At 41.9% G+C, this 17,485-nt stretch overlaps 1 long non-coding RNA gene and 2 other non-coding genes across 3 annotated transcripts in view; all 3 read right to left on the bottom strand.

Moving 5' to 3' along the window:
- LOC138243037 (uncharacterized) overlaps nt 1-11,485 on the bottom strand; it is a 32,276-nt gene extending 20,791 nt beyond the window's left edge. The window contains exon 1 of the long non-coding RNA XR_011191898.1: nt 11,335-11,485. This is a non-coding gene — a long non-coding RNA (uncharacterized lncRNA). The remainder of the gene's footprint in view (nt 1-11,334) is intronic.
- Nucleotides 11,486-13,175: 1,690 nt separating this feature from the next.
- trnav-cac (transfer RNA valine (anticodon CAC)) lies at nt 13,176-13,248 on the bottom strand. Its single transcript has one exon. It is a non-coding gene; the product is annotated as a tRNA-Val (tRNA).
- A 1,354-nt stretch (nt 13,249-14,602) lies between these two features.
- Nucleotides 14,603-14,675, bottom strand: trnav-aac (transfer RNA valine (anticodon AAC)). Its single transcript has one exon. It is a non-coding gene; the product is annotated as a tRNA-Val (tRNA).
- Between the last annotated feature and the right edge of the window lie 2,810 nt (nt 14,676-17,485).

Genomic DNA, 17,485 nt, shown 5'->3' with positions numbered 1-17,485 from the left:
GCTCCCCGTGCGGAATGCGTGTCTCCTCCTTCAAGACTCATCAAACTCCCTTTACTGTCTTCATACAGTACATCCCTCTTAAATCCCAGAAACACAGAAACTCCGGGGTGTTTCTGTGAGTCAGTACTGGGTTTCTCTGTTCGAGGTTACAAGCAGAAACAAAAAAAGCACTGAAAGCAGGAAGTTATTTCTGCTCGTAGGCATAAACGTGTAAAAATAAATGTTCTGATTCCTAAAACCCTAAAAAAATCCATCTAAGTCTCCCTTTCGTTCCCAATGCACATAACTGAATATAAACCAGTCAAGTTCAGGTACTTTTCTGATGTATCTGAATAGTTCTGGCGCAGCTGTTATAACAAAGATACTTACGAACTTTCATACGAGCTCTTGCCGTTTTTAAATTGAATATTTTTTTGACCAGCATCACTCATAGTAAGGATCTGACCAATTACATTCCTGAATTTTAAACGCATTTAGTATTTATTTTTAACTTGTTTTATTTTAAAAAAAATACACACCTGTTTTAAGGTTTTCTAGCCATTTTTAGCATATTGTAAGTGGATATTTTTCAAACATTTTATGTTTTTAAATCGTATGAAACACAATCAACCCATTGTAACTTCCCATTGATAATTCCTGAGCTTTATAACTGTGTATTAATTCTTTTTACCTTGTTTTAATAATTTTTGTATTATTTTTGCATTTTACAGAGCTTTTTAATATATTTTGAGCATTTTAGTCATTTTAAAATAGGACTATCAATGCTCCTGACTTTTAAACCTGAATTTATTCTGACATTATTCTCTCCACCTGTAGATGAGGGAGGTATTTGATTTTAAATTTGTTGATTTGGTGGGGGAAATATACATTCATTTCCTTGTATGTATCACCAGTGAGAAACTTGGCATTTTTTGGATGAATTGCAATCTTTACTGCAAGGCCTTCAGACTGATATAGAAATGACTGGAGATTTAAATGACACATTTGATAAATCATTCATAATAAATACAATTTATTTAATTTAAAGCATAAAATTTGCTTTAAAAAGAAAACCACAATTTGTACAATATCATATTTCAATATCGATGTTCAGATGAAGATTTTGAAGATTTTAATATCATTGAAGAGTACATCGATTTTGGGACAATGTATGCATCTGAATAATCCTTCCTCCTGGAAAGAAGGAAAAAAAAGTTTTGAGTCTCAGTCTTCAGGATCCCCCCCAAAAAACGTGCAAATTTGTTTCCGATGTATTTTGGATAAAGATATAACTCTCATAGAAGATACATTTTATCAGTTGAATGCAGTCGATACTTTCGACTTTTTATATGATGATAGGACCTACACTTAGGGCTCAGTACTGATAACACTGCTGCTATTGATGGAGTAGAAATAAGTGATGTACTGGCAGTTTTTTTTTTTTCTGAGGCAAGAAGTCCTAGAACACCTCCTATAAAAATGTTAAGATTCAGAGCGAAAACTATTTTTCCACCTCACCTAATGCTATTGCATTAACGAGGCTGAAGTTGGCTTCTTATTCGCCAGCCGCTGCTTAGCGTTTTTCGTTCCATCTGAAATGCTGCTGCTGTGATGTTATGTCGTCTTTCGCCTGTAGATGGCTCTCTACAGTCATTTTTAAAAATACTTATCCCGATGTATTACTGTACATTTCCTCAGTAAAGGGGAATATGTAAGTAGATATGTAATATCTACTATCTAAAATGTGTAAGTAGAGACTGTCCAAATTGCATTTTTGTATTGTAATTGCATTTTTGTATGAAACACATTTCAGAAACACAACTCACAATAAAACAAACTGGCATGTTATACCAGGAGTAAATAAGACAAAGGCAAAACGTAAATTCACTGGCACTTTCTGCATATTTTCCACGACCTTGCCTTCTGATCATAAAAAGTCTCAAACTCTTGCATTTTACAAGAAATTTTAATATAGCAGTTTTAAATGGGACATTTATTACATGGCATATGAGACTATATGGTTAACTGAGGATGAGCAGAGGGTGATCAAACCTACCTCCTGGTTATAAAAATGTCTAAAAATTCTGACACTGATGTGTGAGAGACAATGGAAAAGACTATCAAAATCCTGAACTTCAGGACATGTACCATTTTTTAAATACGACCTTCTGAACATGGCATGAGCGAATACATTGTCAAATGGTAAATGCAATGTTTGCTATATTTCTAGGGCCCTCCCTCCTGATTTTAAAATCGTCTCATATTTCTGACATCAAGGTGTGAGACACAATATAACAGACTGTCAAAATCCTGAACTTCAGGACATTTTATGATACCATTTTAAAAATATGACCCTCTGAGCATGGCATGTGAGAAAATGGCATGTGAGAATGCATTGGGAAAAGGTGAATGCAATTTCTGCTGAATTGCTATGGCCCTCCCTCCTGATTACAAACTCGCCTCACAATTCTGACACTGAGGTGTGAGACACAATGTAACAGACACTATTAAATCGTGAAGTACAAGAGATTATACTGTTACGTTTTTTTTATATATTGACCCTTTGGCATGTGAGGACTTGTAGTCAACAAAATAGCACACATTCTGCCAATTTGCTTTGTCCCTCCTTCCTCGTTACCAAAACATCTTAGTATACCAACACTAAGGTAAATGTCTCTAAATCCAGAAAGTAAGTTGTCAAAGTATATCGGAGTCAACCGATACTGATCAGGTTCTGCTGATGCTGAGCCCGCAGCCTTCACCATAAGGCCCAATTCCCCAAGCCTGCTGACCTTATATGTCCATCCCTTCTCGTCAAAATTTGTATTTTCACAGGGTACCCTTCAGAAATTGCAGTATAGAATGAAAAAAACTCCAATAGATATCGGCCACTGTTGGCGATTTTCCTTTAAGATAGATAGATAATACTTTATTAATTGACAAATGATTCTCCAGAAATTTTACGGAGTGTATGACTTTCACTGAGACTGAGAAGTGTTAAGCTGTACATGAGTCTTTGTGGCTCGGTTGTTAACCAAAAGGGTGGTGGTTTGAGACCTCCCAGGGACGCTATGAGCCTTTTAATGAACACACCCTCTTCACTTCATTTCTCCATGGCCGGTCTTGTACCGCATTCAAATACAGAGCCCGCAGGGGGCAGTAAGCCCGCATATATAGCTCACTGTGTATATAATGAAGAAGCGGAGGTTAGTTTCTCATCTGCATGTTGCAGAGCCTTATGCAACTCGTACCAACAGTTAGGGTTTGATCCCTGCACAGGCTATTAGTTGAAAGACCATTGTAAATGATGTGTAACAGATTTATCCAGCTGGCTTTTATGTTTCATACTAAATTGCTATCTTGAAACCAAAATAATTAGAAATATGGAACACAACTGTTGTTCCCCATGAAGGAAAGCTGTTTTACACTGACGTCACTCCTTTTTATTTAATCCAGATTTTAAAAACAACTCCGCCCTATCAAAGGAAAATGTTACACAAAAGTTGGAAAGCACACTCTGAATCCATCTGTATATTTGATTTCCACAATCCGTTCAAGGCTGCCTATGTTAATCGTAAGTGTATAGATGAAACATTTAATATATTGTTCAGTTTAAATCAAAATGCTTTAATACTACAAGAGAGAAGTATAGTATGGAGGATGCGACAAATGTGTGATTTCTTGGAAGAAAACTACTTTTCTTTGCGTTCGAAATTAATCAAAACAATTGACACACAAACCCTTTGTCTTTTTTAATGAGATTATATCTTTAAACAGACAAATGTATAAAATGTGTTTTTTTTTACCTAGAGATTTTGGACAGGGGCAATGTATTACTAGTAGAGGCTGCTGACTAATTAACACTACTGTCTGGAGATCAGCTCCATTTGCAATAAAAAAATGTGCATAACAAAGCTGGAGAGCAGCTGAACTTGTGCTCAGTAGTCAGTATGGTGCTGAGGGTTCAATACTGGAATTGTTGTATTAGCACGAGCTGCACAGGCTCTGAATCAGACCATTTCAATTAGTCTGATCAGTGCAGGACAAGTTAATGTAAAATTATTGCTTTGTCTGTCTCTTGTTTGTATAGAAATGAATGTCTCTGATAATTTAATGTTAGTTTTTAATTTAGTTTTAGTTTTACGATGTAGGTCATGCGTTAATATATGACATGTCTCATTCCTGATTCAGCTCATGCTCCATAGGAGAGAAGAGATTCCTCCTGTTTCTCGTACAACCATATCAGAACAGAAGCCCATGTCACCCAGCTCTGATTCAAGATCGAGTTGCATCTTCAACATTTTGTTTTTGTTTCTGATCATAATTTTCTTTAGTTATGATCAATATTGAACTTTTTCTAAATAAAACAAAAATAATCAAACATGCAGGCAGATTTTTGAAAAGTATTAGGAGTTGACAGGGCGCTCCTTCGGAATAATCATCAGAAAATGTGAGAAAAGGAAAGTTACGTAAACTCTCACACACAGCATTAAAGATTGGAATCTGATTGTAAAAAAACTAGCTGTCTCCCCGTCGGTAATCAAACCCCGGTGACAGGCAGGGACACAAAACAACTTTACTAACTAGGAGCGCTTGCTAGCTATTAGGAGGCATTTACTCTTAAGTATGTTACTGTTTTGGGTTTTGACTTTAATTTTACAAAAGTAAAGGCACACGGCACATGTGTGGCACATCACGTCCGAGTTTAGTGACAACTACCTCAGAGATTGTAAGCTGGGACAACACGGGGGAGAGTGGTGGTCCTGCACCAAGACCACCTGGCACCCTACCAGGTCGATGGTACGACCACCTGGCACGATGGGGCGTCCGTGGGCCGCCAGCCGCCACCACGCCGCAGTGGCCGCTCACGCAGAGTCCTGCAGCCTTAAGCAGAGTATGAGTACAGCCTAAGGGGGGTGTTCGACGTTGGCGGGACGCCAGACGCTTCAGGTGGGGGCAGTGTAACGCAGTGGTGAGGAGGACGCGCACCTTGGCGCTCATAGTACCGTGGAGCAGGCTGGGAGTTGTAGCCGTGAAGAGTCTGAGGGTCAGCACGATGACCAGCGGCTGACCCTGCATATGTAAATAGTGTCTTAGTAGTTTTAGTGTCCTGTATAGCTTTATAAGTGTATAGCCTGTAGTTAACGGGTTACCACCCTATCCATGTGTACGTGTTCTGTCGGTCTCCTCATGTGTGTGTATATCCTCTGTTTGGTTTTTGTGTGGTTTTGATAGGAGAATAAAGCAGTTGCTTGGTTTACTATCATGTTTCCACTTGTCTTTTGTCCTGAGGGAACCTGAAAATGCTACATGATCAAATTATTAAAATAATAATTATTAAAATATCAGATTATGTTTGTGCAACATTTCGTGCACAGTATGCCGTATTTAACAATAAAACAACAGTCACAACGTGGGCTTTACACGCAGTCTGGGGTATTTTCCCCTTTTATATTTTGGCTGCTTTATATCAAACCTGTTAAACTCCTAAAAGTGCACAGTAGCTTGTACTTAATAAAAATATACAATTTTTTGTATAAACCGCTTGTTATGGATTCGGTCAGAGAAACCGAAACCAAGTAGTGAACCCACTTGCGGGAGCCGACAGAGACGAGTCATGATCCTAATACCGTAGCCGAAGGAGAGAGCCGAGAGTCCAAGGGAAGCCAGTGATCCAAACCGAGAGGGAGTAGCCAAAGCCAAACCGTAATCCAAAACCGTAGACGAAGGGGAGAGCCGAGAATCCAAGGGAAGCCAGTGAACCAAACTAGAAGAAAGCAACCGAAGCCGAGCCGTAATCCAATAGATGTAGTAAAAGGGGAAAAACCAAAGTCAGAACCAGAACAGTACGAGGAGGTTGAAGGCGTAGCGCAACTAAGAAGCTCGAAAGGGAAACAATACTGAGCGAGGGGGTAGGGAAAGACTAATGCTTAAATACCAGATGAGACGGAGGTGTGGTGGTGAAAGCGTACACTGATAGGTGGACTGATGAACTAAGGCTACGCCTTCTTCTGCCTCTTTCGTTGCCGAGAGGCAGGGATCGTTACATTACCCCCCTCTCTATGGGCGGCTCCCGATGCCCTAGCTGGACGATTAGGGAAACTCTGATGGAAATCCCGGATCAGGTTTGAATCCAGTATATCTCTTTCCGCTACCCACGACCGCTCCTCTGGACCGTAGCCCTCCCAATCCACTAGGTATTGCAGGGATCCACGAGACCATCGGGAATCTAAGATCTTATTTACAGTGTAGGCAGGAAGTCCATCAATTACATGAGGTGGTCGGGGTTTTTGTTGCGGTTTAGACAGAGTGGATCTGCGAAAGGGCTTAAGGAGGGAAACATGGAACGTAGGGTGAATCCTGGCACAAGGCCAGCCGATAAGTTACAGGGGTAACCTGGGTGAGGACACGAAAAGGGCCGATGAACCTGGGAGCCAGCTTGCCAGAAGGTTGCTTTAGAGGAAGGTTGTGGGTAGATAACCAGACAAATTGTCCACGTCGAAATCTGGGTATGGTTCGACGGTGCCGATCCGCCACGGTCTTCTGCCGAGCTGCAGTGTGAAGAAGGGTGGCTTTAGCCTTCTTCCAGAATTCCTGTAGGTTAGCGATATATTCTTGAACAGAAGGAACTTCTGTGTCCGGTGGGGAGTCCGGGAAGAGAGGGGGCTGATAACCTAAGGCACACTTGAATAGAGACATGCCGGTCGATGAAGTATACAAAGAATTATGAGCATATTCTGCCCACGGAAGCAATGATACCCAGTTATCTTGGGTAGATGAGATATATGCCCGTAAGTAGGTTAGCAGTTCTTGATTCATACGTTCAGTTTGACCATTGGCCTGCGGGTGGTAAGCTGAAGTAAGCGAAACTGAGGCTCCCAGTGATTTACAGAAGGCCTTCCAAAATCGTGAAATAAACTGGGGGCCCCTATCGGAAACAATGTCTTTAGGGATGCCATGAAGACGGAAGATATGCAGTACGAACAGGTCTGCTAGTTCCCTAGCTGAGGGCAAGGAAGGTAGGGGAATAAAATGGGCGGATTTCGAGAAACGATCTACTACAACCATGACTGTCGTGTATCCTTGGCTTGGTGGAAGGTCAGTAATGAAATCAACTGAGAGGTGGGTCCAAGGACGGTCGGGGATAGGTAAGGGTTGAAGAGGGCCTGCCGCCCTCATCCGAGAAGACTTAATTCGGGAACATATAGAGCAGGATTGGACATACTCCTTGACATCCTTAACCATGGTTGGCCACCAGAAATCTCTAGAGATGAATTCCAAGGTACGTCGGAATCCAGGGTGTCCGGCGAAGCGGGAATCATATCCCCATTGTAAGACAGAAGATCTGACTGGGGTTGAGACAAATAACTTGTCCTGAGGGCACTGAGGAGGTACAGTTTGTCCAGCCAAGGCGCATCTAACTATGACTTCTATGTCCCATCTGACAGCTGCCAGGAATTTACCAGAAGGGATGATGGGTTCAGGAAGCAGTTCAGCCTCAGGGGGGTCGTGGATCCGTGAGAGAGCATCAGCTTTGATGTTCTTAGAGCCTGGAGTGTAGGTGATAAGGAAATTAAATCTGGAGAAAAGAGGGACCATCTGGCCTGGCGAGGACATACACGTTTGGCCGATTGTAAATACTCCAAGTTTTTGTGATCTGTGTATATCAAGAATGGATGATGAGCTCCCTCCAGCCAGTGCCTCCATTCCTCCAATGCTAACTTAATAGCCAGAAGCTCACGATAACCAACATCATAGTTCATCTGTGCAGGGGATAACTTCTTAGAAGGCGCAGGGGTGAAGAATCTGTTTTTCTCCATGACGTTGAGAGAGAACAGCGCCCACACCATGGCCAGAAGCGTCCACCTCAACAACAAAAGGAAAAGAAGGATCAGGGTGTTTCAGGATGAGGGCAGTAGTGAAAAGGTGTTTCAGGTGCTGAAATGCCTCTTCTGCTTGAGGGGTCCATTTACCTTGTCTGGGTCCTTTGCGAGTTAAACAGGTTATGGGAGCAACCACCGAGCTAAAGTTTCAAATAAACCTCCTATAGAAGTTGGCAAAACCAAGAAACCGTTGTATGTGTTTAAGGTTCCTGGGTGTGGGCCAATCAGTAATTGCAGAGACTTTACTTGAGTCCATTTCCACCCCTTCTGGAGAGATGATGTAACCTAAAAAGTGAATCCTAGAAGCATTAAAAGTGCACTTCTCCAGTTTGACATAAAGTTTATTCTTTATGAGCCGGGAGAGTACTTCTCTGACATGGAGAACATGATCCTGGGTATTAGATAAGGTATTAGAGACAATTAGAATGTCATCAAGGTATACCAAGACAAACCTTTGTAGCAGATCACAAAAAATATCATTAATAAAGGTTTGAAACACTGCTGGGGCATTTACCAAACCAAAAGGCATGACCAAATATTCATAATGTCCATGGGTTGTCATGAATGCCGTCTTCCACTCGTCCCCTTCCCAAATACGGATTAAATTATAAGTCCCTCGTAGATCCAGTTTGATGAAGATCTTGGCGCCATGCACGGACTCAAGCGCTGCCGGAATTAGGGGCAAAGGGTACTGGTTCTTAATAGTGATCTCATTAAGGCCACTATAATCAATACAGGGACGGAGCCCACGTTAAAATTTCTCTACGGGACCATGAAATGTTAGGGTCATTCTGTTGGAGCCAGGGAAAGCCTAGTACAAGGGGATGTGATGGTGTCTCGAGGAGATAAAACCAGATATCTTCCACATGTATGGCGCCAATTTGCAATCTTATTAATTCAGTTTGCCATCTTATAAGTCCTGGAGACACTGGGGAACCATCAATAGATTGTCCACGAAGAGGAGGAGTCACCTGGGTCAGGGGTAATTTCCAAGCTTGAGCTAAGGAGGCGTCAATGAAGTTCCCTGCTGCCCCCGAGTCAATAAAAGCAAGTGGCGTCTGTTTAATACCCCAAAACAGTGTAGACATAATAGAAAATCCTGAGGAAAACTTAGAGGATTGAGTTAACTCACTCACCACAGGATCTTGAGTAATAGGGAGGCGCCTCAAAGATGAATGTAAAGCAGGGCAGTCAGCTTTAAAGTGTCCTAATTTTCCACAGAACATACAGCGGCCCTCTCGTCTGCGTCTCTCTCTTTCTTCTGGAGTTAACCGGGTGTGGGCAATTTCCATAGATTATTCCGAGTCTAGAGTGTTGGTAGGTGGTGGCCGAGGAACCTCTAGTATCTGTGTCTGAGATCTTTCTCTATTCCTCTGACAAATTCTAAACTCTAATTCCAACACCTGGGAAATTACTTCCTCCAAAGTTCTGCCCAACTGTGGTATAGTTACCAGGTGATCCTTTATTTCTTCACATAACCCTTGCGGAAAAAGAAAAATTAGGACCTCATCCTCCCAGTGAGTCTCTGCTGCTGCTACTCGAAGGTTTATGGCATAATCCTGGGCAGACCTGCGGCCCTGGCGGATAGATGAGACGAAGGAGAGAGCCGAGAGTCCAGGGGAAGCCAGAGATCCAAACTGAGAAAGAGCAACCGAAGCAGAGCCGTAATCCAAAAAATGTAGTAAAAGTGGAGAAACCAAAGTCAGAACCAGAACAGTACGAAGAGGTAGAAGGCGTAGCGCAACTAAGTAGCTTGAAAGGAAAACCAATACTGAGCGAGGAGGTAGGGAAAGAAATACAAGATGCTTAAGGTGCTTAAATACAAGATGAGACGGAGGTGTGGTGGTGAAAGCGTACACTGATAGGTAGACTAATGAACTAAGACTACGCCTTCTTCTGCCTCTTTCGTTGCCGGGAGGCAGGAATCGTAACACATGGTTCTAGTGTAATACTGCTACTACAGCTACTACTACTGCTGCCACTGACACAACTGCAACTAATAAAATTTTACAGCTACTCCTACTGCTACTACTAATGTTACTAAAGCTACTAGTAGTACTGTTACTGCTACTAATACTGCTGCCACTGACACAACTGCTAATACCACTACTACCATTACTACTACGACCATGACTTCAGATTCTAATACTAATTCTGATACTAATACTCCTGCTACTATTACTGCTGTCATTACTACTAATAGTGATAAAAACAGAGCACTCACAGCTCTGTAGACATTGGTCTGGACTCTAGAAAGTGATTCCATTTGCAAGCAGCTCTGGACCTCAACACCTGTTGATGGGTCACTTCTATCAGACACAACATTGGAGCCCAAGCCCACCTACAAACACATTCACACACAGAGAGATACAGTATACACCTACACACTCACACACATTCACACACACAGACACTACACATACTGACTAACACCATACACATTTATACACACAATCAGACACATACATGCACAAATACAAACTAGCACACATTCACAGACACACACATACTGTAGACACTACACTCAGAGATACACACCCACACACTGATACGCACACATTTGCAGAATCACACATAGACAGTACACATACTCACAGACACAAACTCACACACTGATGGACATCACATACACTCTTACCTACAGTTACACTATAACAAACACTAACAAAAATACCACTAATATGACAACAGTAACACTATCACTATGACTAACACTATCATTATTACTAACTATAACACAAAGTTACTACTACACTACTAATACTAATAATAACAGTAATAATTCAGGTGGGTAGCTGCGTCAGCATGCGTAGGCTGCAAAGGAACAACTAATAGGTTTTATTCCATGCTGAAAAAAAGAAGAAAGAGAGAAAGAAAGACTGTGATACCTGAAGTAGGCTCCACGGCCGAAACGTTGTGTTCTCTTTCTTCTTTTTTTCAGCATGGAATAAACCTATTTCTTGTTCCATAACAGTAATAATATCACTAAAACTAACATGACTACTAGTGTAAATAGTCTAACAGTATATCCATAATAAGCACTAATATTAACATGAATACTAGCATTAATATTAAAACTACCAGTTGTACTCTCACTAATTTTAACATGAATACACTAGTATTAGTATTAGTAGCTGTCCGTGACGTCACCGCTCTTTGTGATGAAGGCGAGACACCTAGCCGGGCACAGTGACTTGGCGCGTGTCGCCGTGGTTACCATACTTATGATTTGTAAACAAATAGAAAATGCATTTTAACTGTTACTTAAACAAATTTATCAACTTGGAATATAATTCTCTAGTTCTAGGATTAAATTCCTAAATAATAATTTGAATAACCATTCTTTAATTTCGGATTGAACATTATTAACACTAAACGCACTATGGTACTGTAATTGATCGATACAGGCGGTATTGACCGTTTTCTAGATATTTAAAACAGGGTCAAGAACGGGAAAAGAATCAGTACTCACCAGTCGATGAAGTTAATCGTTTATTCAACGGTTCTTCAGTTGAATTAATTGGTTGTCGATAGATAAGTGATCAATAACTCTTCGCAGTGCGTTCCGCGCACCTCCCGCGGTCTCGCTCGCTGATCCCGGCGCTCTGGCTGGTGTCTCTGACGTCACAGTGCTCTTTCTGACATAAACAGATGCAGCCATTCAAAACAAGTGGGCGGTACCGCATTATTTTGCGGTGGGCTTTACAGAGTCCACCGCGAGTTACCGTAAATTCTCCTATAATACCGCAAAAAAATAATAGTATCCGGAATTTCCGCAAGGTGGAGCTAATGAAGCTCAACCTCTCATGTTTGAGCTGTCGCCATCAAAGTCTTTAACGAAGATATTACTAATAGTATTAATAATGAATGACCTTGGACAAGCTGTAAACTCAAAGTATTGCCCTGGTCCACATTCTTTTTTTCATTGACCGTTTTTGTAAAAGTAACACCACAGCATTTTGCAATCACACATTTGTTTCCAATCATGCAAAGTACAGTAATTTTTGAGAATCGATTCACCATACCTTTCACATGCTCATAAAAGAGATTGATTTAGAAACATAACATATTACTGTATGCAAACTGTACTGTATACAGTATGTATATGTATATTTAATGTCTTAACTGTGCCCGTTTAAGTATTGAATATTCATATCTAATTTTACCACTGAAGGGAAATCTTAGTACCTGAGCATAAAAAGAATAGGAGCATACTGTAACACGTGTGAAGGCCATAAACGATATTAATTTTGGAACTTAAACATACAGTATATGGCTGGTCTCGGTACTTTAAAGAAAACATACACACCAGTATTCCATTTCTCCCTAAACATTTTAAGCATCGAAGTCTTTAACTAACGTGATACCGGAGTCAACAAGCATACTTTTAAAATTTGATTAAAAGGGAATATAATATGGAATCGCGTATCTAAAGAAATTAATAACGATATAATTATATTCATGTACCGCAACACAAGAATAGTACACGCTGTACATTGTCTGTTGATAATGTTTCTGTAGTGCTTTTTCAACACTCTCCATGTGACCTTGCTGGTGGCGCTGTGGGTAAGGCTCCCAACTTCCCTATCACAATGTCTGTGATCAAATCCCACTGAAGCCATGACTCTCTCTTTAACAAACATTTCTTTGAAAAAATGAAACGTTTCCCTTGGTCAGAGATTAAATAAAACCTCACTCGCACCAAACAAATTTATATTTCTAAATATAAATATTTCAAAATATCACAATATGATCGAATTTAAGTCATTTTAATAACAATGAATAGTCAACTAGTGGTAGTGGTAAAATTCCATATAAATATTCAATGCTAAAATGGGCACAGTAAAGACATTTACTGTAAATCTTTCTATGACCGACCAACGGACCACGAGTGCCCCTGTCGGTCAACCAATCACGCACCGCGGTGTTTTGCATCAATTACCTCTGGCACTTTGAATGGCTGCATCTGTATAACATCTCCAAAAAAAAAACACACCGGGCTTTGAAGAGAGGCGATTCATAACAGCTGGAGAAGGTGTAATATTTGTGTGCGTCAGCAGTGAAACTGCATGTTGATTGATGGAGGGCTGAGCGGGGAATAACGGTTGCTCAGGGTCACAGGTCATAGTGAATTTAGGAGCTAACTGGTTCGGAGTTACAGGTTAAATAATAAAGAGTTTGTTCGATTGTCACATCTTCATCCTGGGTTCTTAATTTTTACACTATACGTGTAGGAGAAACAAGACAGTGTGTGTGTGTGCCCAGGTAATTCTGGGAGACAGATTGAATTTGTGCGTGGCAACAAAAGAAGTCTGTTTCCGCCCGGTTTCGAACCGGGTACCTTTCGCGTGTGAGGCGAACGTGATAACCACTACACTACGGAAACAGTGGTAAGACGTGCCCAGCGGCCCAGCGCTGAGCTTCGCCAATGCGATTCAGCTGCTTCCAGTGCCTTTATTGGAGTGCGCTGATGGACCGTGCTCTCTCTCCAGAGACCAGCACGCCTGTCATGGACGGAGCAGGAAAGGTGGTGCCACATTCTACAGCCCTCTCCACGCAATCGGGCTACTGAAGTGGAGAAAATCGCCTCTCCAGAAAGTGCAAATATCATCTTGGAGAGTATAAATCCTATTGCCGAAGGTCAGCCCTGTCTACCAGAGTAACCCTCCCACAGCGGTGATCAGCTCGTCTCACACGCGAGAAGTTTCGGTTGGAAACAAGCGCCCCCTCTTCTCGCACGTTTTGCACGTTCGAGTGGTTTTAATGCGGCTCCTTCGTACACGGTGCTGATCTTTTGGAAAGCAGGAGGCAAAACCGACACGTTCGCATACCGAGAGTCGAACCCGGGCCGCATGGGTGAAAACCAGGAATCCTAACCCCTAGACCATATGGCAGTGAACAACCACACTGTTCCCGGCATCATGCAAGCAAACTACATAAATATGAGAAAACACGCAAGAGAGTTGTAACTCAGAGTGTCGAAGGGTCGATGTATACTGGGGCTCAGTTGAAATGCAACGTCAGGACTTTTCCGAATTATGTCACACGAAGAGAGCACAGCCTTTTCCGCCCTGCCACGTCTGTATCGGTAACTCGCCGTGATCGTATAGTGGTCAGTAATTTGCGGTGTGGCCGCAACAACCCCGGTTCGAATCCAGGTCACGGCGGAATAGGGGCGTCTGCTTTTACTACTTGCACGAATGAAGGCAAAAAAAAGCCAATCGATGTGAACGAACGGCGCTTTGCAGAGGAGTACTGCCTGACTGGATCGTTGATGAACAACAGAGGCCACTCCGACCTCTTCTCGGTTTTCTTCAATGACTTACTAAGGATTTTCTTCACATTCGCCCATGCAGGGGAAGCCAGTTACACCAAAGCAAACGCAGGAAAGTGCATTTCAAGCAGAGACCAGGAGGGACTTGTTTACACCGAGAGTGGTCGGAGAATGGAACAATGCGCCCAGCCCTGTTGCTGGAGCCGATTCTTGATGAGATCTTGGGCTCACTAGAGGCCCCCGCTGGATGCTAATCTTTCTGTTGTTCTTGCAGGTCCTGTGCTGCTTTTGAGCCGACAGAGCTCGTCCTGGTCTGTCGGCACAGCCCAATTGCAAATGATCGGCTCCGCGTACAGAAGGAACGTGCGTTTGGTACAAGAGTGCACGAAGGCACCGGAAATACATTGGGAACAAATGACCAGTCGCTCAAGACCTCTGTGAAGTACAGGAGCGTGCAAAACGAGGCTGTTTCCACCCGGACTCGAACCGGGGACCTTTCGCGTGTTAAGCGAACATGATAGCCGCTACACTACGGAAACGGTGAAAGATAAGAATCACGAGAATCAATTTAATTCCTAAGGGTTATGTACTTGTTTTGAGAATCTAATGTAGAAGTTTTAAACAAGTTCAATTACGAAATGGTCTAAATGAATGATATACCGAACTTATGTCCTCTTGATATGTGTAACTCTTTGTAACTGAATTAATTTATATCTTTTGTATTCTGATAACTCTTACGATAAGATCTGTTAGGTTTACATGCATATTCTATATATTAATAAATGTATCCTCGTGTATTAGTACCTGTTGAGGTACTTTGAGTTATATCGCATGGTTGGATTCTAAGACCATTAAAAGAATCAATTTTGTGATTTACTGCCACAAAAATAATTGTCCCAGTAAATGCCCAAACCCCTACAGAACTGGTGCCTTGTGAGAGCACACTATAACAGTGTGTGATCTCCTGTCCCAGCCTGAGGAGCAGACAGCGAGCCTGTCTCTCAATAATAATAATACAGTGTGTGATCTCCTATCTTAGCCTGAGGAACAGACAATGAACCTGTCTCTCAATAATAATAACCTAGTGTGGAATATCCTGTCCCAGTCTGAAGAACAAATAGTGAGCATGTCTCTCAATAATAATAGAACAGTGTGTGATCTCCAGTCCCAGCTAGAGGAACAGACAGTGAGCATGTCTCTCAACAATAATATGAATAAACTGTGTGATCTCCTGTCCCAGCCTGAGGAACAGACAGTGAGCCTGTCTCTCAATAATAATAATATAGTGTGTGACTTCCTGTCCCAGCCTGAAGAACAGACAGGAGTGAGCCAGTCTCTCAATAATAATAAAGCAGATTACAATCTCCTGTAACAGCCTAAGGAACAGTCAGGAAAGAGCATGTCTCTCGATAATAATAATACAGTGTGTGTTCTCCTGTCCCAGCCTGAGGAACAGACAGTGAGCCTATCTCTCAATAATAATAATAATACAGTGAGACTTTCTGTCCCAGCCTGAGGAAAAGACAGTAAGCTTGTCTCTCAATAATAATAATACAGTGTGTGATCTCCTGTCCCAGCCTGGGGAACACTGAGCCTATCTCTCAATACTAATAATACAGTGTGTCATTTCCTGCCCCAGTCAGAGGAACAGTGAGCTTGTCTCTCAATATTAATAATACAGTCTGATCTCCTGTCCCAGCCTGAGGAACAGTGAGCCTGTCTCTAAATAATAATAATACAGTGTGTGATCTCCTGTTTCAGCCTAAGGAACAGCAGTGAGCTTGTCTCTCAATAATAATAATACAGTGTGTGATCTCCTGTCCCAGCCCAAATGACGACACAGTGTGCCTATCTGTCAATAATAATAATACAGGGTGCGATCTCCTGTCCCAGCCTGATGAACAGTGTGCCTGTCAATCAATAATAATAATACAGTATGTGATCTCCTGCTCCAGCCTGAGGAACAGACAGTGAGACTGTCTCTCAATAATAATAATCCAGTGTGTGATCTCCTGTTCAAGCCCAAGCGAAGACACAGTGAGCCTATCTGTCAATAATAGTAATATAGTGTGTGATCTCCTGTCCCAGTCTGAGGAACAGACAGTCAGCCTATCTGTCAATAATAATAATACAGTGTGTGATCTCCTGTCCCAGCCTGAGGAACAGAGAGTGAGCCTGTCTCTCAGTAATAATACAGTGTGTGATCCTTTGTCCCAGCCTGAGGAACAGACAGTGAGCCTGTCTCTCAATAAAAATAATACAGTGTGTGATCCCCTGTCCCAGCCAGAGGAATAGACAGTGAGCCCGTCTTTAAATAATAATAATACAGTGTGTTATCTCCTGTCCCAGCCTGAGGAACAGTGAGCCTGTCAATCAATAATAATAATACAATATGTGATGTCCTGTCTCAGCCTGTGGAACAGAGAGTAAGCCTGTCTCTCAATAATAATACAGTGTGTGATCTCCTGTCCCAGCCTGGGGAACAGTGAGCCAGACTCTCAGTAATAATAATAATACAGTGTAATCTACTATCCCAGCATGAGGAACAGTGAGCCTGTCTCTCAATAATAATAATACAGTATGTGACCAACTGTCCCAGCCTGAGGAACAAACAGTGAGCCTGTCTTAAAATAATAATAATACAGTGTGGTATCTCCTGTCCCAGCCTGGGGAACAGTGTGCCAGACTCTCACTAATATTAATAATAATAATACAGTGTGATCTACTGTCCCAACCTGAGGAACAGACAGTAAGGCTGTCTCAATAATAATACAGTGTGTGACCACCTGTCCTAGACTGAGGAAAATACAGTGAGTCTGTCTCTAAATAATAATAATACAGTGTGGGATCTCCTGTCCCAGCCTGGGGAACATTGAGCCAGACTCTCAATAATAATAATAATACAGTGTGATCTACTGTCCCAGCCTGAGGAACAGACAGTGAGTTTGTCTCTCAATAATAATACAGTGTTATCTCCTCTCCCAGCCTGGGGAACAGACAGTGAGCCTGTCTCTCAATAATAATAATACAGTGTGAGCTCCTGACCCAGCCTGGGGAAAATACAGTGAGCCTGTCTCTAAATAATAATAATACAGTGTGTGATCCTCTGTCCCAGCCTGAGGAACAGAGAGTAAGCCTGTCTCTCAATAATAATAATACTGTGTGAGCTCCTGACCCAGCCTGGGGAAAATACAGTGAGCCTGTCTCTAAATAATAATAATACAGTGTGTGATCCTCTGTCCCAGCCTGAGGAACAGAGAGTAAGCCTGTCTCTCAATAATAATAATTCAGTGTGGGATCTCCTGTCCCAGCCTGAGGAACAAACAGTGAGCCTGTCTTTCGATAATAA

This window comes from Lepisosteus oculatus, chromosome 14, assembly GCF_040954835.1.
Source record: "Lepisosteus oculatus isolate fLepOcu1 chromosome 14, fLepOcu1.hap2, whole genome shotgun sequence".
Lineage (NCBI taxonomy): Eukaryota > Metazoa > Chordata > Actinopteri > Semionotiformes > Lepisosteidae > Lepisosteus > Lepisosteus oculatus.
The sequence above is the reverse complement of the archived record's forward strand: the minus strand, read 5'-3'. Positions and strand labels throughout refer to the sequence as shown.